The sequence below is a fragment of the Mytilus edulis genome, chromosome 1 (assembly GCF_963676685.1).
Source record: "Mytilus edulis chromosome 1, xbMytEdul2.2, whole genome shotgun sequence".
Classification (NCBI taxonomy): domain Eukaryota; kingdom Metazoa; phylum Mollusca; class Bivalvia; order Mytilida; family Mytilidae; genus Mytilus; species Mytilus edulis.
This window is the reverse complement of record NC_092344.1, coordinates 45251205-45279102: the sequence shown is the minus strand read 5'-3', so window position 1 is coordinate 45279102 and position 27898 is coordinate 45251205. Positions and strand designations below refer to the sequence as shown.

Below are 27898 nucleotides of genomic sequence, written 5' to 3'. Positions count from 1 at the left end.
ATTTGCCTTTTTTTTATTTAACTCTTATGGTCGCATAGTAAATCTGTAATATTTTTATGTAAGGATGGATTGTATTATACAAATGATAGAACACAATGCTACCTTATTTCGTTTGCACCAATTTATAATGCCAGCATGCCTCATGTTGTTCAAAAAATTGCATCATGAACAAATATCAGTAGTTTTCTTACCTCAGACTGACTGGTAAAACAAAATTATTAGTTTAGTTTAAACATATTTTGTTTGCGTAAATGTGCAAAAGGGATGAGACACAAGTTAATCAAACTTATAAAGTCTTCTCCCATAACAATTTATAACAATAGAATATTTACAAAGCATGCATACAAACTATACATTATGTATATATATATATATAAAATATTTGAACTCTGAAAAGATGGTGTGTGATGAAGTGAGTCGTTATACACTATATGCATGTATTTGCACTTATTATGTTCTACATTACACAATTAGAAACCTCTTAGACTCCTTAATAAATTCATATACATTCTTTACAATTCTTTCATTTTCAACATTACTTAAAGACTTATCGCCGGAGGTTAAGGTGTTCAAATTTAGTAGAGAGTTATCTGGCAACCAATGTAGATTATTAAATAATTTGGTTCTTATATTCGAATAATTAGGACAATAAAAAAAGAAGTGACGTGAATCTTCGAACTTAGCACCACAACTACAAGACGGATCTGAAATAATGTTGACTCAGTTAAGATCATAGTTCAAAAAAGAAGCTGAACACCTAAGTTGTGTCAATATAATATTGAGTTTACGATTGCCAAAGTCATAATGTTTTGGTACTTGGGCTTTTGAATTCAATTTAAGATTTTTAAGTTCAGTTTTAAATTTACCTAAAGAGTCAATGTTGCGTGTCACTACATTAAGGTTATTCCACAGTCGTATTATTGAAGGTATGAAGGACTCTTGGGTTAATGAAAGTCTACAAAAAGGGTATATTATATCATTCCCATTACGTAATGGATAAACAGCTGTACTTTGGATTGTTGGTGGAATTGAATTGCAAAGATAGGCTGGTGCATTATTATGTTGAATATTATAAAATAATTGTAACTTCCTTCCTTCTCTTCGTTCAGCTAGAGTTTCCCAACCAATCTCATCATAAATAATTCTATTACTTGTAAAAATAGGAAGACCTGTTACAATTCTGGCTGCCTCAAGCTGCAGCTGTTCTAATTTTTTACAATAACACACACCCATATTATCCCAAACCTCACATGCATATTCGAGAAGCGGTCTAATGAAAGTCAAGTAAAGCTTTTCTAAGTTTCTCCTACTTATCCTGTACTTTAATTTTCTAAGTACATTTAAATGTTTAGATACATTTTTTATGATATTTTCCACATGGGTGTTCCATTTAGCATCTTTACTAAATGTAACACCCAAGTGTTTGTGGAAGTCTGTAACTTCAATCCTCTTACCATTGAAAGTGAAATTCATTTCTGGAGTTTCAATGTATGAAAACAACATTATTTCTGTTTTTGCTGGGTTAAAGGACATCAGCCATTTCTTAGACCAATCGCTGAGCTCACTCATGTCGTGACTGATCACTGATTGTATTTGTGTCGTGTCACGACTAGAGTAGCCCAGCGATGTATCATCTGCAAATAATCTACATAAAGAAATCAAGTGTTCAGCAATATCATTAATATAGATAATAAATAACAGCGGTCCCAAAACAGAACCCTGAGGGACACCAGCTGAAATACTGCAAAGTTCAGAGGAAGATTGTTTAATAACAACTCGCTGTTGTCTGTTGTTTAGGTAACTTTGAAACATATTTAATAAATTTCCGTCAACACCGTATGACTTCATTTTATGTAGCAATCCTTTATGCCAATCTTTATCGAATGCTCTAGAAAAGTCACAAAAAACAAAACAGCTAATTTCTTTATTTTCTAATGAGTTTAATATAGAATTATAAATTTCTAAAAGCTAATGAACTGTCGAATATTTTGGCAGAAAACCAGACTGGTATTCATATATTAACTTATTTCTATGTAGGTGATTGAAGACATGTTTATAAACAACTCGCTCCATTATTTTCCCTACACAACTTATAAGCGATATTGGCCTATAGTTAGATGGTAACGAACTATCTCCCTTTTTAAACAATGCTATTACATTAGCAATCTTCCAGCTGGTGGGAAATTTGCATTGTTGTAGGGATTAATTAAATATTATTTTTAAGGGAATTGCTATTTTTTCAGGACACATTTTCAGCATTTTATGGCTTATGACATCTGGACCAGATGCCTTATTAGGATCTAAAGTTTTAATTATATCGACTATTTCATCTATTTTAATTACCAAATCTTTTAAAAAAATATTTGTTCTTGGCTTAATTTCGGGTATGGGAACACCTTCCTCCTCTAGACTAAAATATTTATTTAGCAGATTACATTTCTCGTCGTCTCCGTACGCTACATCTTCCATGCTTTCATCGTGAATAATATTATTAAGTGGAGGTAAATCACCAGAACCTTTATTTGATTTTATAAGCATTTTCATTATTTTCCAATAAGTTTTAGGGTTAGCCACGTTTTTTAAAATAAGATTACCCAAACTTCTTTCAAATTTTTCTTTTGCAGCTTTTTTCATATTATTTACTCTGTTCCTCTGCTTTTTGTATTTATTGATAACACAATCTTTTTTAGTTTTTAAGGCTTTTTTTACAAGATCGGTCTCTTTTACGAATTTCTCTCCTTAATTCATTGTAAAACCACGGTCGGTCATTGTTTCGTATATAAACATGTCGAGTTGGGATGTTTTGCCTGGCTATGTCTAGTAGTTTTTGAGTAAATGTATTGCACATCTCGTCAACATCCTCAACATCAGAAAAAAGTTCATCCCAACTGACAGAATCAAGGTCTAAAGAAAATTTATTTAGATCTGCTTTATCGTACAACCAAATTTCTCTTTTGTATGATTTTTTTGCAAATATCGGACATTCTAAAAATATTACAGAAGCATCGTGATCACTTATTTCAGACGGTAATTTAAGAACGTCGGCAATAGAATATTTAATTGTATCGCTGATTATAATCGGGTCTAGTAATGTGCTACTATGTCCAGTCACCCTTGTTGGTTTATTTATTACATTTTCTAGATTAAAAAGATTCATTGTATCATATAATTTATTATTATGAATGGAAAATAAATCAGAGTTCAAATCTCCTGTTATAACAATATTCTCGCTTAGCTGGTAACTTAATCCCAGTGAATAATTAAGTCTTGTCCAATAGTCATTGTCCGTCCACTCAGGTCTATATGTACAACAAAGAAGAAATGATTGACCTTTACCTTTAATCTCGACCCATATTGTCTCATCAATATGGTTTTCGAGTTCACCTTTTCGTGCAATGGATATATCATCTTTTACATAGATTATAATACCTCCGCCTGCACTGTTTCGATCCTTTCGGATTATATTCTTCGAAAATGAGCAAAGTTGCAAATCGTCAAAGTTAACACTTGGATCTAAATGAGTTTCAGTTATAGTTACTATATCAAATTCATCAGCAAAGTTTTGGAGAAAATTTAGCTTATGTCTTAGACTGCGTATGTTTATGTTACATATGGATAGTGAGGCAGTTTCTTTTTTACTTGAGGTAGACTCATTAATAATATCTGAACTAGGACCTGCATTAGTTTCAATATTTCCAATAATTAGGATGAAATTTAAAACAAATAGCAGGAAAACAATATTTATATTCGGATTTAAGCTCTGGAGTAGTGACAAAGAGACGACGAGAAACGAACATCTGAAATTTGGTAAGTAATATTTCTATTATAGAGCTATCACTTGTTTGTGAGTTTAAACTACCGAGTCCAAATGTGCAACTACATAAGTTAAATAACCCGATAGCTGCCCTATACTGTTCTATACAATTACCCATTGGGTTTTAACATGGAAATCATACTACATAAAATCAGGCAGCAAAACGAGATATATACACCACACACATCATCACACTTTACTGATGAAAAGTCCAAAAAAGACGAAAAAAATAAAAATATATAAAACAAAACAAACAAGGTTTGAAATATGAGAGAAATCATTTGTAATTGAAATGGGAAATGATTGAATATTTTGATACTTGAAACTTTAGAATAGCAAAAAAAAAAAAAAAATAAAAAAAAAATTTGTTCTACTCGCATGTTGTTGCATGTATATTAATTTGATAAAAGAACTTTACAAACTTAAAAAAAAAGTTAAGTAAATAGCTATTATCTCTAACGCAACGGTACCCAAATTGCACCGAGTACCCAAATTGCACCTATTTAGCAAAACTAGCAGCGAAAATCTTACAAGATTTTCTAGAGACTAAACAATTTGTTTTTTGATGATTTGATACTAAGCACATCTTTCAACATAGGTAAAACTATTTAGATATGCACAAAACGTTCACAGTATCTATCAACAGATGAAGTATTTACTGAAAAAGCAAAATATACTGAAACGTCGCCATGCGACGTCATCAAAACGTCATCTTTTTAAAATGAGCAAATACAATATGTTACAAGTATCCATTTAAAAAATAATGAAGAGTAAGCATGGACTAATATCCAATTGTTCAAAATATTTAAAGAAATTAAACAAAAGCTCTGTTATTAGACTTTTGACTATGTGAATTTAACCATGGAAGCAATTTGGGTACTCCTCATTTCAGAATCATTGATGGTTTGGAGGTCAGTTTAGACCAATTTTTCTATGATTCCATATTGAATAAAAATCAAATTGGTGTACCTTTATAATAAAGAAGGACAGGGCTACAAAATAAACACAGAATGGACATTTTTGTTTTCATCATAAAAAAACGTAGATGAAAAAACTGTCAAAATAGGTGCAATTTGGGTATCGTCACGTTAGGCTTTCATATTTTAGAAATGCTAGGAAATCAAGCGGAAATTTTTGAATTTAGCAATGCACAACGGATAACAAATACTACGGATGACATCAATAATACATCAATACAACAGAAAACATCACAGATATTTTATGAAGCATTTAGAATAGCCAATAAAAAAAAAATTTAAAGTGTAAAAATAAGAATAAATATACAATAGCAGCGAGATATCTAAATTCGAAAATACATTTATATATATATTATATACATTATTTACTTACTACCTCTTTGACATTCTTTTTTATTCAAATTTCTAGAATTCTCAATAAGTGTCCAATGTTTAGGACTTTCTATTCGAACGCACCCTAATTTACATAACGATAACTTAGTTAATAACTGCTTAATATTTTTGTATTAAAGCAGTTTTTAATTTGATGATTATGTTTAAAAAAAATGTATATATCAATATGTTTCGATTATGTTTAATATTATATAGTTGTTAATGATTAGGTATTTATAATCATAAATAAGAAATAGACCCCAAGTATATATTAGTAAATTACTGTTACATTGTATGGTTTAGTTTAAAAAAGGGGAATACGCTTTTCATAATACTTGAACTTTTAAGCCCTGGCTTTTTTTTTTATATGTTTTGATATACGAAATAAGATACAACGGAAGTCAATTTAACAAAGAAAAACAAAGAGTGTTTTAGATAAATGGTGTAATATGTAGGTGAATACAATTATTTAGATAAATTAATCAGAAACATATACGAAAAGAAATAATAATAAAAAAAAACCCTAAAAAATTTTTTTTAAAAAAAGAAAAAAACATACATACATACATTTTTCGTTGGATTATACAATCTTTTTACTATTATAATATTATGAAACAAGTGATTGTGATATGTAATAGTAAAAAAAATAATGTCAATATGCATTGTATTTCAATTATTTCAACAGCTGGAACCAGAAAAGAAAACCAGAAACACAATTTATTAGTTTTGTTCTAAAAGTTTACTCTCCATTTTTTAAATTATTGTGAGTTATTAATTTTATTTCTCAGCATCTGATTGTTGTTGGTTGGTTGGTGAAGTAATGTCTCGTTCAATGTCAGAGATGTCTTCAAAGCTATTTATCTGTTCCTTTCGACTATTTTCAGCCCTTTTTACAAATATGCGACCGTCTGCTGTCCAGTACGCGTGTATTTGGTTTTTATATTTCATCTGGGATAGTTTTTTTTGTCAGGTCTGTTCGAAATTTGGTAAGATTCTCAGTGATGAAAACACCATCTTCATTGTGTTTCAAATATTTTTTGTTTGTATATACAACACTGGACACTTTTAATTTGCAAAACACTCATTTGCAAATCCGCCGCCGCCTCAAACAAGAGCTACAATATCATGTATATAACCAAAATGTGCAGAATTACATGGGATTCAATAATTTCATTGGTTTTCTACAGTTACTTTCATATTTATTTTGCAATTTGAATTATAAAAACATGGGATTTTCAATATCCCATGGGACAGGGCAAAATCCCATGGGATTTACCATTATCCCATGGGATTTTGGTTAAATCCCATGGGATTTTTTTTTGTCCCATGGGATTATTGTAGTCCCATGGGATATTTGTTGTCCCATGGGACAAAAAAAATCCCATGGGATTTTTATTATCCCATGGGATTTTTAATATCCCATGGGACAAATTAAAATCCTATGGGATTCTAATTGTAAATATATAGATATAAATAAACAGTAATGTGTATGTTACAATGTTTTCTATTTGGTAGTAAATTATTATAAGATGAATCTTTTTAATTGAATATCTTTTTTTCTTGGGAAATGTTAATTTAGCATATTGTTCTTTTTAACTGTTCAAAACTAAACTTTTAAACAACAAAGCAGATAATGTAAGTATCAATATATGTTTATTCATGAATTATAGAATACTTTCTTGAAACACAATTATTTGCCATTTGAAATCAATAAAAACTCTATTGTTAGGCTTAACATACTAGTAGCTATTTAAGTAAATCTATTTTTTTCACAATATCCCTCAACACAAAACATTAATAGTTTCTTATCATCCAGCATTGTTTGATGGTATAGTCCACTTTTTGGACATTCAGCACAGAACTTTGACATTATTGTGGTTTCAATATTTTTTTGAATTTAAAAGAACTTCAAATCATTGACTGAGTGATGAAAATAATAACTGATCCAACTTTTGTCTTTGAATTTATTCTGGTCTTGTTTCTATGTTTTCTCCATTTATTCTAGGTGGTGAATTTCAATCCTTCTGAAAAAGAACCAATAAAATCTAAAGTAATGGATTATACAAAATTGTTTTCATACATGTAGCAATAATATGATTTTCAATAAAAATAGCTATGCGATATGGATTTTACTGATTGTTAAAGGTTGTCCAGTGTCATCAGTTGCTAACGGCCTACATCCTTTGGTCTCTGATGGAGGGTTGTCAAATTAGCAATATACCACATCTTCCTATTCTAATACCATATAACAATCAATTAATTTATTCTTCTTTATAACATTTGGGTATTTTCCCAAGTTATATACATAATATATATATATACTGTAAATTCGGAATTAATGCGAGTTTTTTTTTATTGCGAAAAATGCAACGGAGTTGTAAACGCAATAATTTAAACTCGCATTATGAAATATTTTATATGGATTAAACAGGATTTTTCGCAAAATCGTAAAATTTAAAATCGCATTTAAGTCTAAAATGACAGAATCGCAATAATAAATGCACGCAATAATTTATGAATTTACAGTATAAAGATCAATGTTAAAACTTTAGACAACTATAATAACATTCCATTATTCACAAGAATTTGCAATATATTATACAAAATGCAGACAACAGAAACAATATTTCTTTAAGCTTTTGAAGTTCAGACAGATTTCAATTTGTGTTTTATTTCAATGAAAAAATACCTTGAACATATTGGAAATTATAACATTGATACAAAAAAAATATGTATGTTTTATCCTTATTTTTTGTGTTGTTGGCTTGCTGTCTCATTTTAATATACATTTAAACATACATCAATAATCTTCTTCTTTATTAAAAGTAAAAATGGGATATTTTTGATTTTGATATCCCAAAACATTATAGTTCTATCAAACACCAATGTGTTTGATATTAATTTTAAGACATGTATAAATGTTCCAGACCATATCAGTATTCGGATGTTACTTTTACGGTCCAGAACTTACAGTCCCACCATATGTGTACAGTCAGACCATTTAAGTATATTTGTACTGTCTGGTACCAGCTCGACCAAACCTGTGTTTTTATTTTAACTGCAATTAAACTTTTTGTATTAATCTATTTAAGATTTCAGTTATGTTGATCTGTACTGTACATTTGTTTGTAATAAACTTGACCAACTTCTTAAAATTGGGCAAGCGTACAGTCCAAATACTTGTTTGTTCTGGAACATAAACATGATTAACAAGCATTTGGCAGGATGTCATGCTAAAATCCCATTAATATTAATAGTACTAAATTTTGAGTATATACATGTAAATCCACAAGTTACTTACTGAAATTCATGGTGAACACTCACCAAAAACTTACAATTTAGAGGAAAGACTGGAAAGATGAATGCACTAACACTATCAAAACAGAGCATAAAACTTACCGAAAAACAAGATGTTTTACATTTATCCAGGAGCAGGATAATTGAAAAGTTGTTTTTTTCTTTCTCTGCTGTCCATCATATAACCTTTGATTTCATTCATGCAAAATATGAAAATCTGCAAAGGTAAGACCTAGAACCTCAACTTATCCACATTTTGAATTTTGAACTGCATACTTGTCCTTTTCATCTTGCTGACAACCTAAACATAAAAAAATGATAAAAACATAATTCTAGATTGACTTTGTGTTTTTATTTTTGTTGGTACATGTACAAACAATTTTCCCAACTTTAAAACGAAAACATCATCACCAAAGAGGAGGTCATACTAACCTCCGAAATATTTAAACAAACCGAAATTATTACTTGATTAAGATCTTGTCGTAAATTAATGGCATAGATACTCTAATTTTTGAAAACTTGATGTCTATTGCATACTTATATTCTTTTGTACGAGAGTATGCATATTAAGATGGACTCCATGGACTTTAATGTTAGCATGATTAATTTTACAGTCACTGACAGTTTTTCAGCTCTATGTGTACATTTTGAGAGAATCTTGCAATACTGTATATTCTGATATTCAGAACTTATTATGAGGTTTTTATTAATACAACTGAAAGCTGTATCTCGTTTTTATTTCTGATACATATTTATGAGCTGAAGACCAGTGCCGAATTTTTCTCACTGCATTGAAGACCCATAGGTGACCTTCGGCCGTTGTCTGCTCTTTGATTGGGTTGTTGTCTCTTTGTCAAATTCCCAGTTTCAACTTCCCATTTTATATCATGTATGCTGATTTTTCTTAAATTACAATATTCAATCATGCAATTTTGTCCATTATTGAAAATACGATAAGCAAAAATAAATGCACAAAAAATTTAACATTGTTATATATGTAAAAGACTTTTTTTTAAATTCAAAACAGTTGCCTAAACTGTTAATTTCCTTGTTTGATTTCATATTTTTAAAGCCTTTATAGCTAGCTAGATGGTATGCCGGGGTGGATCCAGCCATTTTAAAAAGGGGGGTTCCCAACCCAAGACAAAGGGGATGATCCTATATTCATTTGATTTGTTTTATTGTCTCATACAAGAATATATATGGTTTGACGGTGGGGATCAGGGATCCTGAAATTTTTTCACCTAACCACTGGATGACAGGGGATCTCAACCATTTAAAAGTTTCTCAAACATGTGGGGGTGGGGGTGAACCCCATGGACTCTCCCTATATTTCCTTTTATTTGTTTTATTGTTCTATACAAGAATATATAAATATGGTTTAGGGGTGGGGATCTTGACCGTTTACAAGTTTTCAAACTAGAGGGGGTGGGACTTCACTTTTATTTTATTTCATTATTAATTTTATTGTCCCCGACAAGAATATATATGGTTTAGGGGTGGGGATCTGGATCGTTCACAAGATAATAGCACATTCTCAAATTGAACAGAGTGGTGAAACCCCCAAAGACCTCCTTTTAATTTCATTTGATTTGTTTTATTGTCCCATTCAAGAATATATATGGTTTAGGGATGGGGATCTGGACCGTTTACAAGATAATAGCATATTCTCAAATTGAAAGGGGTGGGGATTACCTCCCATGGACTCACCCTCCCTTCTTTCTTCACCCCCGAAATACCTTTTAATAAGCCCCAATGCACAGATAGTTCACAGTATTTTCCCTTGATTTACACTAAAGAATATACACTATACAGGTGTAATTTTTTTTAAAAAAAGATAATACAACTGAAGACCACCCTGACCACAGTGGTGGATCCAGAATTTTTCATAAGTGGGGCCCACCGACTGCCTAAGAGGGGCCTGCTCCTGCCATGACTCAGTGATTCCATATATAATCAACCAATTCTTTTCCCAAACAGGGGGCCCTGAACTCCTGATCCCCCCTTTTTTTTCCTCATTTCAATCACCCTGATATAAATTTAGTTTTATCACTTACAATAGGAATGGTTTGAATTCCCCAATAATTCTTATATACCATTAATATCAACATATTTCATTTTTGATAAATGAAAGGCAAAAGTTTTCTATGGGTAGAAATGGATAGTGGGAAGCTTTCAGATTCACACCATGCCGGTGGCTGTGTTCAAAGTGCTGGGTTTTTATTACCCTCGTTGTTTGCGGACTAACTATTTAGGCCAGTGGTGGATAATAGTGTGCGTGCATTAATCTTCTATACCTTCTTAATCAATATATTCAAATACTGACGGCAAGTGTGTGTTGTAATGATGTATCAATGTCTTTGAAAATCACCGTGAGATCGAGAATGCAGGGGAAGGAAACTTGTCAATTATGTTTATTTCTAAGCCAAAATAAAATGAGCCGCCGTAAAATTAACCTTGGGTAATAACAGTGCATGTAAGGCTCGTCTCGGAGGGGTGTCTTTTTTTCTGTCTTCTTTTTTTAGTTATATTTTTAATAACTTACACTTTTTTCCATTATTCTCTTTCTTTCACTATTCTTTATTCCTTTTTTTCTTTGTCCTTTGTTCTCTATTCTGTTAATTCACATCCATACCCTCTTATGTGTATGTGGACTTACTGTAGTTTATTTTTTAGTTCTGGCAGAGATATTAGATACAATATATATGTCTCTGGTTCTGGTATTATACGATAAGTCAATTTCTTTTTCATGCAGTGTCATGAAATATAATGGTTTTATGCATATCAGCCAAGATTGTGCGCAACATTTTAATAAACAATTCAACACTATATACACGTTTAATGTGAATTTTATTAAAATCGATGAAGAACATGAATTTGGCAGCTAGTGCCCCTTAAACAGGTAAAGTTCAATCATGGAAGTAATATTAGTATATATAGTATATATCTAAATATTACTTCCATGGTTCAATTAACAAATTCTGATCTACTGGCATTCAACACCAAATTACTTACTTGCTGTATATTGATAAATGTGATTGTATATTGTCAATACCTCAACATCGAGAATACGTCATGTGAGGTGTTGGTCGCTACGTTTGATACGGGGTCAAAGGTTGCGGCTTCGAGACAGAGAAAAACATCAAGGTAAAAAGTGTAGAATTTTGTTTTTGAAAATTTGAGTTGTAAATTTTCCTAAAAAGTACTTAATTCCGTTCATCTAGTTGTAAATTTTCCTAAAAAAAGTACTTATTTCCGTTCATCTATTATGGGTATAAACTAAACTGAACAAGAAAAGTATTAGTAAACAGACAGAAAGTCCGACGTTGAATTAATTATTTTACAATTAATTGTTTAAATATGTGAGAGAATGTTTTAGGCGAATTTTTATATGAGAGAATGTTTTAGGCGAATTTTCTTTAATTAATTTACAGATAAATGTATTTTAGGTTCAGGAAATGATTTATTCTTCGGGTACGTCTAAACAACCGCTCAGGACCTCCTGAGTGCACTCAGGACATACAAAGTGCACTCAGGACCCATTACCGTAATCATATCTGCACACATGATGGATGTTTATATTCGTTATACGCTTCTTATTTTAGAGTTAAATTTTGGTAGAAGTTGAAATCGCAGGGGCGGATCCAGCCATTTTAAAAAGGGGGGGGCCTAACCCAGGGCAAAAAAAGGGGGGGTTCAACTACATGTCCCCATTCAAATGCATTGATCGGCCAAAAAAAGGGGGGGTTCCAACCCCCCCCCCCCCCCCGGAACCCCCTCCCCCCTCTGGATCCGCGCCTGAATCGAACTTAGATAGATATGTTAATTCTTATAAAATAATGAGGGCACGTGTCACTGATTACACAACTACTGAGCCATGAATTATCCAATCAACAAAATTGATTGGATTATCTTTATTGTTTTTTAGGAATTGTATTGTTTAGTTCAGTTTTACCTTTAACATGAATTGCATATAGAAAAAATAAAATATCTATCTCATTCGATGTGCTTTTTCAGTTTATTTTTCATGATGACGGGTAAATTAATTTGTTGTGTTTTGCAGTTCACGAATAAAGAAAATTATTTTATAGTTTTTTTTTTCTGTAACAAGTTCGATTTTTGTTTTTCAGTGTGATTCTTTTCTCTCTCTCTATCTAAATCAAGTTTTTAAACAAACACAATGTTGACTGAATATCAAATTTTATTACATTTGTATATCTTTATTCTCAACAAACCATTATACAAGAGAAGACAATTATGTACAATATTCAGTTTAACCTTAACGGAAATCTGTGCACGAAGACTTAGTCGTGGTTTGAACGGATTTCGTGTCAATAAACTGTCTTCGAAATAGTCTTTCTTTGTTAATGTTTGTGTCATTTTGGTCTTTTGTGGATAGTTGTCTCATTAGCAATCATACCACATCTTCTTTTTTATAATTTCTCGCTACTACAATCTAACTTACATATTTTTTTAGAAATAATTATACCCAAAATATCATAATTTTTAAAAAACGGAGACGAAAACGGAGACAAGTTCATTTTCAGAATTTATTTTCGCATTGAAATTCGTTTCAGGCTTGTGAAACTGGACAAAACGACTTTAATTAGAGAAAAAAAACTTAATAAAAACGGATTTCTTAAAATATTCGTATAACTCAAAAATAAAATTCCTGGACAAGTTCGATAAAAATGAGAAATAACATCTAACTACATGTATATGAGTTTGATTGTTTGAAAAGTACGGCTTTTACCGTTTAGAACGGATTCCATATACAAAACTTTAATTAATATAAATTCTTATATAAGTATGAACATTTATTTCCCTTTTCAAACTCGTGCAAAGAATTAATTACTGGTCCAGGACATGATAATAAAATTAAGAATAAAACTTAAAAATTTATGGAACGAAATCTTAATAAAAGACGAAAATCTTAAAACATCGTGATATTCATTCTAGACGTCACAATATTACTTCCCGCATGGTCACACTGTACTAACAACACAATGTATAAAACAACAATAAAGATAATCCAATTAATTTTGTTGATTGGATAATTCATGGCTCAGTAGTTGTGTAATCAGTGACACGTGCCCTTATTATTTTCTAAGAATTACAAATGTAACATATCTATCTAAGTTCGATTTCAAATTCTACCAAATTTAACTCTAAAATAAGAAGCGTATAAAGAATATATGCATCCATCCTGTGTGCGATGACTATAAAGGGTCCTGAGTGCACTTCGTATGTCATGAGTGCAATCAGGAGGTCCTTCAAGCGGTGTTTAGACGTACCGTTATTCTTCTGGAAGCTTCAATTTTTTTTTATCAATAACTTTTACACAAGGAGACATTTTTGTTTTTTGACAGCATGAACCCCAGTTAATGAGCAAACACAAATTAAGAACGAAAACCGTTTACAATTAAATTTTATAGAAGGAAAAAGGGGGGGGGGGGGGGGGTAATAAAACAAATTTTATTTACGCTCACATACTTCTAAACAGATTTGCATATGTAAGCTCTCTATAGATAATGTTAAATTATTTCAGGAGTTTTGAAAAAAAGAATATATACAGTTTAATTTCGACTAAAATAGTGATTCTTTTTATAGATTTGGTACCTCAGTTTCGACTCAACATTTCATTTTGAATTGTTAGATGGCAAACTCTTTAGGCGAATATTGTATCTGTTCTTTATTTAATTATGGTGATATTGGCGATAATATTCATTATAACAAGGCCTTGTACAAATCCTTGATTATAGAATGTTTGGCAATTGAAAAAGACGAAAGTAGACAAACCCTAATTATGCAGGGTTTCACAAGTTGATCTCCAAGCGGCCCACATTTAACATATAATAAGATCTATATTTCTCAACGTTTTCAAAATGAAATAACTTGAATTGAAAATTTCCCAACTGTGAAAATTTGTTATTTCTAAACGTCTTTAATTATTATTTCGGAAAAAAAAAAATTTAGCATATTCATATATTTTCATAATTTTTTCCGAGGAAACCTTTTTTTTTTTGCAAAGTTTACTTCTATGTGTTTTTAACCATCACCAGCGACTTATTCTCTGCCATCACCAATTAGTCCTAATTATTAAAGATCAATTGACCAAATTCAAATGATGATTGGTATATCGTATTGAATATGATCATCGGTCATCCGTGACGTATCCCAAATAACGACGCATGCCGATAGATAGATCATAGTTTATTAATTAGCGTCTCGCAATTTAAATTTCATCAAGGGGACTTAATTAAACCAGTTACTATACAAATCTTGAAAAAACGATGTACATGTACTTTTTAATATTTTTTAAAACAAATTACGAAAACGTTTAGTGTAAAAATCACCGAATATAAATGTTTCTTTCTTGCAGGTTTTGGCATTTGTAAATAACATTAACGTTTTGGAATTCTAATGCAAAAGACAGTCGATTCAAACTGAAATAACTTCTTTAAAGATGGTTTGATTTTTTCAGAGACACACATATATATATATGTCTCAATACATGTATCATATGTCTCTGATTTTATCAAAACAAAAATAACAAAATTATAAAATATGTTAGTTATCGAATGTATACCATGAACTCTTACTATTATATATATATGTCCTAAGTTACTTAATGTCCTGTGTGCAACCAGGAGATCCTGAACGGTTTTTAAACGTACCATTATTTTATATGCATATATTCAAAGCTGTTCTTAATTATATGCATACTAGGTATCAGTGGCGGATCCAGGGGGAGGGTTTCGGGGGTTGGAACCTCCCCTTTTTTTGAACGATCAATGCATTTGAATGGGGACATATGGTTGGAACCATCCCCTCCCCCTTTTGTCCTGGGTTGAGACCCCCCTCCTTTTCAAATGGCTGGCTTCGCCGCAGAGGTATATTTATATATATATGTGTGGGTAAACGGACAGAAAGTCACAGGACAAAAAGTCACAAAACATAAAGTCACAAATTTGGTAGGACAAAAAGTCACAGGACAAAAAGTCACAAATAATTTATTGACAATTGTTTTAATATATAAGAATATATCTTGAAATATTTACTTTTAAATACATATATTCATACTAAAGTTTAGGAAATGTGTCATTATACTTGAAAAATGAAGATTTATTTAATTTTAATCATGCAAAAGATGTTTTTCTTGGCACCATGAAGCCATTTAAGTGCCAAGTCACTTTGACATTTTGTTTTTTTAACAATTATTTGATATTTTTTTGATATATTTTGTTTAAAAAGTTGGTTTATATACAATAGTTTAAGAAAAATACAAAAATATTTTTGTAGAAATAAGCGTTATTTATTCAAAGAAAATAATCAGAAAAAATGAATTGTGACTTTTTGTCCTGTGACTTTTTGTCCGTGACTTTTTGTCTGTGACTCTTTGTCCTGTGACTTTCTGTCCTACATTCATATGTGTGTACCAGCCCCCCTCCTAAATCTTTGGAAACAAATGGTAGATTATATAGGGAATCACGGAAGCATGACTGGACGTGAACACTCTAAGGCAGTCAATGAGTCCCCACTTATGAAAATTTCTGGATCAACCATTGCTTAGTTCTAGTTATCTTAGGTCCTAGTGTGAAATAATGCCAATAGGTCTTTTAAAACACATCTTTATTCATACATGTATATATACGTTTTCTCACGGATTTGTTCATGCAATATTGGAATTATGTTTACTCAATGCGCAATTACTGAAGTTTATATTTGCTACTTTTCTTCTTAATTTCATATAAATTTTTTTTTGATTTTTTTTCTTCGAAAAATTAGTGGTGTTGAAATAGGGAATGGACACAGATACCTTATCACATTTAACCAAAGAAATGTTGTATAATGTCATCAATCTGTATTACACGTAGACAGGATGTTCTCTAGAAAACTATACGTTATACACACCCGAGAATACACGCACTGTCGAAATGGAAAATTACTGTATGTTATAGTTACCTGTAATCAGCTTTGCAACACCATGTCATGACAGTTCAAAAAGATTTTCTTCAAATCAAAATGGAATATTCATTTTTTCTGTAAAATTTAAAACTTTAAAAAGTAGACTTTGACAAAATTATGAAATAGAAAGAATTGAACAATTTAAAATCGTATTTTAACAAAGATTTAGATATAATTTTACAACGATCCTTAAAAAATAACCAAACAAACGTTGAATCAAACGATATGAACCTACGCAGTTTTATATTAAAATACTGACCAGTTTGCCATCTCAGTATGCAAGGCAAGGGTGCTTGGTGAGGTGCTGGAACTTGATGTACATGTATCGTTAAGTTAATACAGTTCTGTTAGGATTGACTGCCTTTTTACAGAGACTCAAGTTCTATTCTTACTGTTATCAGTTAGTATAGACGGTTCCTGGCTTAGAATGATTCTCTGCTCAGCAAATGGTGCGTAATTAGCATTTGAATCAAATTTCTTGTAGAAGTAAAAAACACAAATTAATGTATTTGACAACTTTATTCAGGAGCACAGTCTATATTATCCGGCGTAAATAACTTCGAGATTTATGTGGAAGTTTACTCTGCTGCTCGATCTATGCTAATCGATGTTCCAGTATATTTCATATTTATATTTATTCGTGAGGCCTCGTAATCGTTTATATTCACTAAAAGCACAGTCGCCTAAATATTTTATATGGCGAAAAAATTGCGAAAATTGGGGGAAATAATATATTTTTAGTAGCATTATTATTTTAAAATCTTAAGAGGTTGCTTGCAAATTTAACTCTAAAATGAGAAGTGTATGACGATCTATAACGAATATATGCATCCATCATGTGTGCAGATACGACGGCGACTATATAGGGTCTGCCATGAGTGCACTTTGTATGTCCTGCATGTGTGCACCAGGAGGTCCTCCTGAGCGGTGTTTAGACGTACCGGGAAAATCTTATCTGATTCAGGATCAATTCATCGGTTACACTCCCCTGTCACCAGTGATTCTTTTTTGCTGACATTCTGAAAAAGTATTGTGTAGTCCCTGTGTAAGTGTTGACTCTCAACTTGCACAGTCATGTGATTTTTTAACACTCCCCGGACTTCTGCAAAAAACAATTATTCAGTTCACTGATTTAGATGGAAGGTAAACGAACAGAAAGTCACAGGACATTCCGACAAAAAGTCACAGGACAAAAAGTCAAACACATGTCAAACTCAGGCATAAAGTAACAAAGTTGATAGGACAAAAAGTCACAAACAATTTGTTGACAATTGATTGAATATAAATGAAAAAAGATTTTGAAATATCTTCTTATTATTACATATATTCATTTTTAATTTTAGGAAATTGTTCATAATATAAAAAAGAAGATGTGGTATGATTGCCAATGAGACAACTGTCCACAAGAGACCAAAATGACACAGACATTAACAACCATAGGTCACCAAACAGCCTTCAACAATGAGCAAAGCCCGAGGTAAAGCCCATACCGCATAGTCAGCTGTAAAAGGCAATCATACTATATCTTTTTTTTTATATTTACATGTTAAAAAATGCGTGCAAATGTAATCAAAAGCTGCACACAAACGTAATGATTTTTGTGTGCAAATGTTATGGTAATGTGCGCAAACCTAATGCACTGATTTATTTGTTTTTAATAAATTTTAATTTAAAAGTTGCTACATCATGTTCATGTATAAAACTTCAAGAAAAATACAAAAAGAGTGTTTTCTTGTTCAAAGAAAAATAATCTCAAAACTAAATTGTGACTTTTTGTCCTGTGACAGTGTGTGACTTTTTGACTGTGACTTTCTGTCCTGCATTCAGATTGAATAGGGGAGTTTGGTTGACCCCGCCTCCCTCTATCTGAGACTACTATCTCAGTGATGAGCTTTGTGTTTCATGTACAAATGTATTGTGCTTTAATTTATGTACAAAAAAATTGAAAAACAGATATGTTACACATAAACAAACGACAATCACTGAATTATCGGATCCTGACTTGGAACAGGCACAACCATAACAAATTGGCAGGGTATAAGGAACTTTGAAAATATTTAGTTTTTGTGGTTTGGTCTATTTTCCGGATACTGTAAGCAATAAGGCCCCTTTATTTAGTGAATGAAATAATTGTAAGATGCACTTAGCTGTCTGTCATATTTTATATGAACTTGACCTCATTTTCATGCATGGTTCATTGGTCAATGAAACACTGCATTGTTTTGTCAGTTTATCATATGTTTAAAGTTACAGGTAGATTATATTTGGTAGATATGAAACAATTGTAAGGTGTGCATGTCTGAATGGAAGATTCATATATAAACCATGACCGCATTTTATTGTTCTTTGGTCAATGATAAGTTTTCTTGGTTTTGTCATTTTATCAGGCCACATTTAAAAGAATGTCTGTTTCCCCTCCCCCGGGTCTACCCTTTGTAAACAGACCAGGAAGGCAGGTTTTTTGTAGCTCACCTGACCTGAAAGGTCAAGTGAGCTTTTCTCATCACTTGGCGTTCGTCATCTGTCGTCCTGCGTCCGTCGTCCGTAAACTTTTACAAAAATCTTCTCCTCTGAAACTACTTGGCCAAATTCTACCAAACTTGGCCACAATCATCCTTGGGGTATATAGTTTAAAAAATGTGTGGCGTGACCTGTCAAACCAACCAAGATGGCCGCCATGGCTAAAAATAGAACATAGGGGTAAAATGCAGTTTTTGGCTTATAACTCAAAAACCAAAGCATTTAGAGCAAATCTGACATGGGGTAAAATTGTTGATCAGGTCAAGATCTATCTGCCCTGAAATTTTCAGACGAATCGGACAACCTGTTGATGGGTTGCTGCCTGTGAAATGGTTATTTTAAGGAAATTTTGCAGTTTTTGGTTATTATCTTGAATACTATTATAGATAGAGATAAACTGTAAAAGCAATAATGTTCAGCAAAGTAAGACCTACAAATAAGTCAACATGACCAAAATTGTCAGTCGACCCCTTAAGGAGTTATTGCCCTTTATAGTCAATTTTTAACAACTTTTCATCATTTTTTGTAACTTTTTTAAAAATCTTCTTCTCTGAAACTACTTTGCCAAATTTAACCAAACTTGGCCACAATTATCATTGTGGTTTGCAGTTTAAAAAATGTGTCCGCTGACCCAGCCTACCAAACAAAATGGCCGACATGGCTAAAATTAGAACATAGTGGTAAAATGCAGGTTTTGCTTTATATCTTTGAAACTAAGACATTTAGGGCAAATCTTTCAAGATGTAAATGTCCATCAGAATAAGATATATCCCCTCACAAATTTTCAGTTGAATTGGACAACCTGTTGTTGGGTTGCTGCCCTAAAATTGGTGATTTTAAGGTAATTTTGCAGTTTTTGGTTATTATCTTGAATACTATTATAGATAGAGATAAACTGTAGACAGCAATAATGTTCAGCAAAGTAAGATCTACAAATAAGTCAGCATGATCAAAATTGTTAGAGGACCCCTTAAGGAGTTATTGCCCTTTATAGTCAATATTGAACAACTTTTCGTCATTTTTGTAACTTGTATAAAAATCATTTCTAAAACTACTTGGCCAAATTTAACCAAACTTGGCCACAATCATAATACTAGGGTATCTATTTAAAAAAAAGTGTCTAATGACCCCGCCTACCAACGAAGATTGCTGACATCAGTAAACACATTAACAGGTGAGCGACACAGGCTCTTGAGAGCCTCTAGTTTTTTTTAACTGGATGTGATTGTCATAGCATGGTCACATGAATGGTTTGACTTGTCCAGTCCAGGCCACTTATCAGTTGTTTGTGCTCAATTTGAGTGTATTTATTTAGATTATCAATCCTTCTGCTTTCAAGCACTTTCCAAAAATGGAAACAAATTATTTTCAGGAAAAAAATAATTTCGATTTTTTTGTGGAAAATAATTTTTTGACCCGGGCGCTTATTTTTGACCCGTGTGGGGGGAGGGGAAACAAACATATTTTTAATTTTGGCCTTAGATTTTTTAAGCATAGGTCTACTTGTTGTATGGAATGACTACAAGGTATCAAATAAAAAAAGATGTCTGCCTGCCAAGGTTAATTTTACTGTGACCTCATATTCATAGAATAATGATAATATTCATGATATTGAACAGCAATAATGATGAGTAAGTTGATGTTATATACAAATAAGACAAAATTTTCAGTTGCCTACTAATTATGTAATACATGTAGTAGTTATTGTTGTCATTAAATGATGTTTACCCTTTTATGTGTAGGGCAAGAACATGAAAGATAAAGGGGAAACTATAAACAGAAGAAATTATCAACAAAATAAGATTTACAGAGGTCAACAAAGCCTAAATGGTAAGTCCACTGTTATAAAATTTTTTGTCCTTGAATAATAATTAAATATTTATTAAAATAAGATGTGGTATGATTAAAGAGAAAACTATCCATCAGAGTTCAATTTAGTGGATGTAAGCATTGTCATTACTTATTAGAGGCCATTGATGACCTGTAAGTAATGAGAAAACCCATACCCTATACATGTTATAGTAATCTATAAAAGTCAACACTAACCAAATTTGAAACAGAGCATCAATTCAAACGTCAAATATACCAGACTAATTTATAAAAACAAAAAATTATGAAAAATAAAAATGACGGGTATGAACCAACATCAACCACTGAACTATGTACAAGCTCCTGATATTAGACAGGTATAATATGGCTGGGTTGATATAAAAATAAGAAACACTTAGCAGTCTGATTTCCAATGAGACATTTCTCCAATAGAGATCAAATGACATTTAATGAGGCTCTAGGGTATAACAATTTCAGAAAAATGTTTTAATATTTTTTTTTCATAACTCAATTTATTTATATCTTTATCATATGGTACACCAAATCATTCAAAACAATCAATTCGGTTTAGCCCCAGATGACTTTTAAAATGCATATATCATTGAAAAAGCTCCAAATTATCTCCCTTTGGTGCAAAAATGCCATTTTTTGGCATTAAAAATGTAATATCTTATTTAACTCAACGGTGGCCTATATTTTTTATTATAATTTTAAATAAGCTGTACTTTAACTAAACTATTATAAAATTTAAGCGATTTCTGTAATTTAGTACTTGAATATTTAAATGAAAGTTTATCATATTAATCATAAACATGATAAAATAGCCATTTTATTGATCTCTTCACTGATAATTTTTGAGTTTGTGTATTTGTAGGTCAGAAATCTGGATTTTCATGGTCATCATTCACAGATCAATACTGAACGGAAAACTTAAAGCTGATATTTTTCTCCATAGTGCGACTTTTTTATTAATTTGAAATGGAACATGTTTTTTCCTACATTTATTTGAAAGAGGAAATTTCAACATGATGACTATAAACATAAAGGAGTCATATCATCACGATCATTGAGCACAAGAACTTGATCATATAAATACAACAATGTAATTATCAATTGAAAGATGGAACGAATGAACAAGATATTAGAATGTTGTTGTCCAAATAAACTTGCTTTGTCTTCTCATTTGAATCTCTCGATTCAATAAAGATGTACAGAGGAAGATCTTTGAAGAACAGATTGAAAAAATGTTTTGTCTAAGAATTGCAGGAATTTTCTAGTGAATGAAATTATTTATTGACTTCACTCTTATATAGTGGACTGAATAATTGTACATAGCAAGTTGTGAATAAAGAAAGCAAAAACTTTAACAAAAAGTGTTTATATTATAAATTTGCAAATATAAGCATACTATTATGTACACCACAAAGTTATATATTATAATTCTAATCGTTTGCCTATACAAGTATTGCAATGAACCTATAACAAAGAAAATCTTACCTCATGAAAAGAGTGAACTATTCAGTCAGAATATGAAATATTTTTTCAGTTCTATTTTTCATAATAGAATAAACAAGACAAAGATTTCAAAACAATATTTTTTCATTTATTTAGAAATTGACTGTAAAATATTATTATTATACATTCCAAAATAAGAATAATCTTTATTGTCATATAAACAAATAAAAAACATGTTTGTGACAAAATTTAAAAAAAATTATATATATGTATATATAAAAAATATAAAAAAAACTTGTATACATTTAAAACATTTTACTACCAAACAGCATTCATTGTAACATACACATAACTTTATATTTATATATATATATATTTATAATTTTAATCCCATAGGATTTTATTTTATCCCATGGGATTTTTAATATCCCATGGGATAATTATAGTCCCATGGGATTTTTTTTGTCCCATGGGACAACAAATATCCCATGGGACTACAATAATCCCATGGGACCAAAAAAAATCCCATGGGATTTAACCAAAATCCCATGGGATAATGGTAAATCCCATGGGATTTTGCCCTGTCCCATGGGATATTGAAAATCCCATGTTTTTATAATTCAAATTGCAAAATAAATATGAAAGTAACAGTATAAAACCAATGAAATTATTGAATCCCATGTAATTCCGCACATTTTGGTTATATACATGATATTGTAGCTCTTGTTTGAGGCGGCGGCGGATTTGCAAATGAGTGTTTTGCAAATTAAAAGTGTCCAGTGTTATACCATGTCTCTAGTACGGTTTGACATAAATCTAACAATGACTTGACACTTGCCATATTTAGCTTTACCAATGACGTGACTCCTACTGATATCGTCAATAGACAAGTTGAGGCCAAGTTGGCCGTTGCAAATACTAAGGATTTTGTCATCTGTATTGACCGGGTGAAGAATTTTTCCGTGTCCATCAACTGGTACTTGGATGTTGTGAAAACGGAGACTGGTCCGACGAGAATACTGCTCTTGGCTTTCTAACCTACTTTCCATATCCTTTGTTTTTTTGTGAAGTGCATCCAGTTCAGAATCCCAAACGTCCAACATTTTATTATTATCTTTTAACCGTTTATCTACTTGTTCCATTCGTATGCTTAGCTTGCATATTTTTACTGTGTGGTCCCTTATGGAAAAATCGTGTTCATCTATAGACTTTTGAATAGGTTCAACGTGTGCTGCGATACATTTTTTCACCTGCTCTTCAATCAGAGGAGTTAATGTTTTGCTTATTTTTTCAGCCAATACTGGAATGATAGTATTAAGAACATCTGGACTAGTGAGTGCTTCAATGACCTTATCTGTAATGTTTTCACGTGTCGCTGGAGTCTTTTTTTCAATATCTCGAAGGTCAACTTGCGAGTTGCGACGCCTAATCTGTCGTGTATTTTGTTTTTGGGTTGCAGGGAGATTATCTGGACTATCAGGATTAGACCTTTTGTTGATATTCAGAGATGGTGAACTAATATAAGATTGTGATTGTGTATTCGTTAACAAATGGTCAGAGCTGTGTTCACTTTCTCTGGTCATGGAGGTCGCCATTGTTATTACTTTTGTTTTGATTTTTAGACGCTTCAAAAAGTTCTCTATTAAAATTATTTTGTGAAGTATTACAAAGTTTTTACATTACATATACCGACTGTTAGCTATGTAAAAAGTTTCGTCATCTAACTTTTATGTTATCCAGCATAATATCCCATTTGTGGTTAGAGATGTTTTACACGTCCATAGCTGTCAAGCGCATGCCCAGTTATTACAAAATTATTTGTCCGCATCAACCAAAACTGACCATATTGGACTTTATTATGCACATGATGTAAATCTTAATTGCCGCAAAGTAAATCACTTATATTTTTATATAAGGATGGATTGTTTAATATAGATGAAAGCAACATTGGAAAACAATGACTACAAAAGTATGCTCGCATCAGTTTATAGTGGCAGCATGTCCTCTTTTTATTCAAAATTTTGAATTGTAAACTAATTTCAGTAGTTTTGATATCTCAGACTGATTCATACAACAAAATTATTTGTCCACATCAACCAAAACTCACTATATTTGACAGCATCAACCTAAACTGACCATATGTGACAGCATCAACCAAAACTGACCATATGTGACAGCATCAACCAAAACTGACCATATTTGCACTTTATTATGTAAATCTCAATAAACATATATAGTTAGCCGCATAGTAAATCACCTATAGTTACATATCACGATGGCTTATATAATTCAAATGACAGCAATATTGGAACACCAATGAACACATTGACTACACAAAAATTTCAACATCAATTTACAGTACCAGCATGTCCTCGTTTTATTCAAAATATTGAATTGTAAACAAATTTCAGTAGTTTCGATATATCAGACTGAGTCGTTTTAACAAAATTATTTGACCGCATCAACCAAAATCTGAACATATTGACACTTTATCATGTAAATATATATGGCCTCATTGTAAACCAATAATATTTCTATGTCAGGACGGATCGTATGATAAAGATGACACCAACTTTGGACACAATGTATACCATACCTAAAAATTTTGTCCACATCAATTTAGCGTGCCATTATTCCCTCTCTGTATCCATAATAATGAACCGTCACTAAAGTGACTTTTTAAGTCGGTTTGTTTTTTAAAACAAAACTATTTAACGGCATCATCCAACACTCACATGACTGATTCATATACTTTATTTTAGAATGAACTTTATTAACACTCTAGACAGTTTACACTGTAACCAGAGGCAGATAAATGATACAAATAATAATTTACAATGGTGAACAAGATAGAAAGAAGTAAATATACATAGTTCATTATACCTAATTCTCTGTACACAAGTATACACATACATAACACGTGATAATCATTCAAAGCTATAACAATGGGATCTGAGATCGCCAGTCCAATACATGTAAATGAATACTATATTAGAATCATAGATATTTCATAAGTTTTTTTTACAAAAAAAAAGACAAGTTATTTAAGACTTTTAAATGAAAAGTACATGTATCAGAAGTTCTCTTCTTAGAATAGTAGGTCTATACTGTTAATATCATTTGAAGAAGGCAAAGAAAAATGAATGATTTTGTTTGTAGCCTAACGTCAAGGGGCAAATGTTTCATTCATGTTCAGATCGAATATATTTTTCTGACGTTCCAGACTCCCAGATATCATTTATAATCGTTATGGATAAGTCTGGCTAAATTGACGTGATAATGCAAATGTACATACGTAGTTTTTTTTTACGTTATACAACACTTTTTTCATTAATATTCTATAATTCATCCACCGTACAAGTTTCGTTTGAACATTTGCCAAAACAGATTCTTAAATCATGAAATTCATGTAAATCCAACGGCGCGTTTGACTTGGCAGAGGTAAAAATTTAAAAATCTTTGCAAAGCACATTTCTTAGCGCATTGATTTATTAAAAAAAAAAATGTATACAGCTAAAAGTAAACATTCTAAAGACATGAAAACACGTACATTCATCACAGGTAATTTTTTTTGCTAGATATCTGAAGCCCAAGGACTGAAAAAAATGTCTTGTTATCTGTTCTGACTGGTATTTCGACCATATTTCAAATAAATAATCATGTTTCTCAATTCTGGGGTGCCTATTCATCAATATAACAAATCGTAATGTAATTCGCTGACTGTTGTTAAATGATACTCTTCAAAAAGATTTTTTTAGCAGAATGAGTAAGTAGAACTGTTCATTAAAGTGGGCATTGAAGGATTTTGCACCATGTGTCGTAATAATGACAAATATAAGTTAAATTCATCTAACGTAATTTACTTCTCATTACAATTACAGGTGGACAACTATAGGTAAAAAGCGCAAATGTCCGGTGAATTTAATACAAGTGATTCAAAATTTAAAGCGCAAATGTCCTATCGTTATACAGGTAAAAAAGCGCAAACGTCCTGTGTCCAAATCCAAGGCAAACAACGTAAATTACGATAAAATTTCCATGCATTAAATGCAGAGACGTTACACACAGTGTTAGGTTAGTAATGGTAACGTTAATCAACGTAATTTTCATTTATTTCAACCGTTTTCTGTACAAAACGTTAAAGCTGTGCACTATTTTTAATACATATGGCTTTTTGATGTTTGACTACTTATTTAAAAAAAAATATAGACTGTGAACATGACTGATTTAGCATATTAATCTATTGTAATAAAAATTCATAATATCTAATAAAATTTGTAGATTTAGCTAACAATGTCCTTATATTTGTATAAAATAACATTTGTTTATAGTGGAAAGTTGTTTTAACGTTAAATAAGCTACAATTAAAAATTGCTTTCTAGTCCCTCTAGTGATTACCTGTAGAGAACTTTGGTTCATTTCCCAATCAATCTATCGTGAAGGGAAGATAATTAATACGATTTTCAATCATAGTCTTTTTCCAAAATGATGAACGGTTCTTTATATTGGTATGTAATCATTTTAAACGTTTCAAATTTATGAAATTATATTCGTACATCAATGTTTTTGATACACCAATAACAAAAACTGAAATATATTGAATTGATACATTTTGTAACTATTCAAATTTATATCAGAAACCTAAACTTAATTATAAAATAATGAACCTGTTAAAGGGAGACAATACTCGCATAACTTTTTCGAATTGGCACATAATACAACGGAATGTCACTCTTGCATACAAATGGCACATCAATATAATTAATTAACTGTGCAATCGCGCTCCACCTTCAATGATGATTCTAAATTATAAATATAACCAAAAGTTGTTAATCTATAGATAGTAAAGACTAATGAAATCTAACCCACTGTTAAAATATTTCTTTGCATTTTTTTTAAAACTTCCTCAGTAAAATGCTTGAGCCACTTGACTTTCATAGCTCATAATTAACGTTTTTACACAATATTTAAATAAAGTAGCTAAAGATTATTCGCTTCTCAAAGTGTAAGACGCAATAAAAATCGTATGCTTGCACCATATTACCCAAAACAGATTTAATTAAGTTCTTAACATTTCGACATTTCTTCGTTAAAACCGGTTTTAAACAAATCACAAGTACGTGTTAAGATCCGACTAAATACCCATATCTCGATATCGTCAGGTTAATTTGCTAACTGATTATATATTTTTGACAAATAATCTTTCCATTCTCGATTTTATTTATTTCCTCATATTCTTAACTTATTGAAATAATTTTCGGGTCTTTCTATCCGTTCTACCAACATCCTAAATATGTTTCTTTCGAGATAATGAAAAATAATTCTCGTTCGGGTCAATGGCAGCAACAGCTACTATATTTATCCTCTTTTTACTTGATCAATAATTTCAATTTTATCCTCAGCTTTTGAAAGAAAATGACAGTTTGAAATTGCTTATTTTATTAAGATTAAAAAGTGATCTACAGTTCTTAAAATAGGATGAGTATTTTTCACATGCGTCCGTTTTTCGGATGCGTGGAAATAACTGTTAGCGTATGCAACAAACGTTCGTGCTAGCAGAAAAATATCTGTTACTATAGGTCCCAAAGTCGAAAGGTTTGGCATTATAGAAAACTTATCATTTATCAAAAACTTGGACACCTTTAAGATCAGCACATGGTTTACA

At 31.3% G+C, this 27898-nt stretch overlaps 2 long non-coding RNA genes across 6 annotated transcripts; one reads left to right on the top strand and one right to left on the bottom strand.

Annotated features, from left to right (window-relative positions):
* Positions 1-6796: 6796 nt before the first annotated feature.
* Positions 6797-17453, bottom strand: LOC139512819 (uncharacterized). Of its 5 annotated transcripts, XR_011662343.1 has the most exons (4): positions 17370-17453; positions 16426-16503; positions 8563-8761; positions 6797-7187 (listed from the first exon to the last, which is right to left on the bottom strand). It is a non-coding gene; the product is annotated as an uncharacterized lncRNA (long non-coding RNA). The 5 variants fall into 5 exon arrangements; XR_011662341.1 differs by lacking the exon at positions 17370-17453 and having other exon boundaries at positions 16426-16566; XR_011662344.1 differs by lacking the exons at positions 16426-16503; positions 17370-17453 and adding an exon at positions 11006-11354.
* LOC139512837 (uncharacterized) lies at positions 17432-22219 on the top strand. Its single transcript, XR_011662345.1, has 3 exons — positions 17432-17571; positions 20691-20778; positions 21653-22219. It is a non-coding gene; the product is annotated as an uncharacterized lncRNA (long non-coding RNA).
* The last annotated feature ends 5679 nt before the right edge of the window (positions 22220-27898 follow it).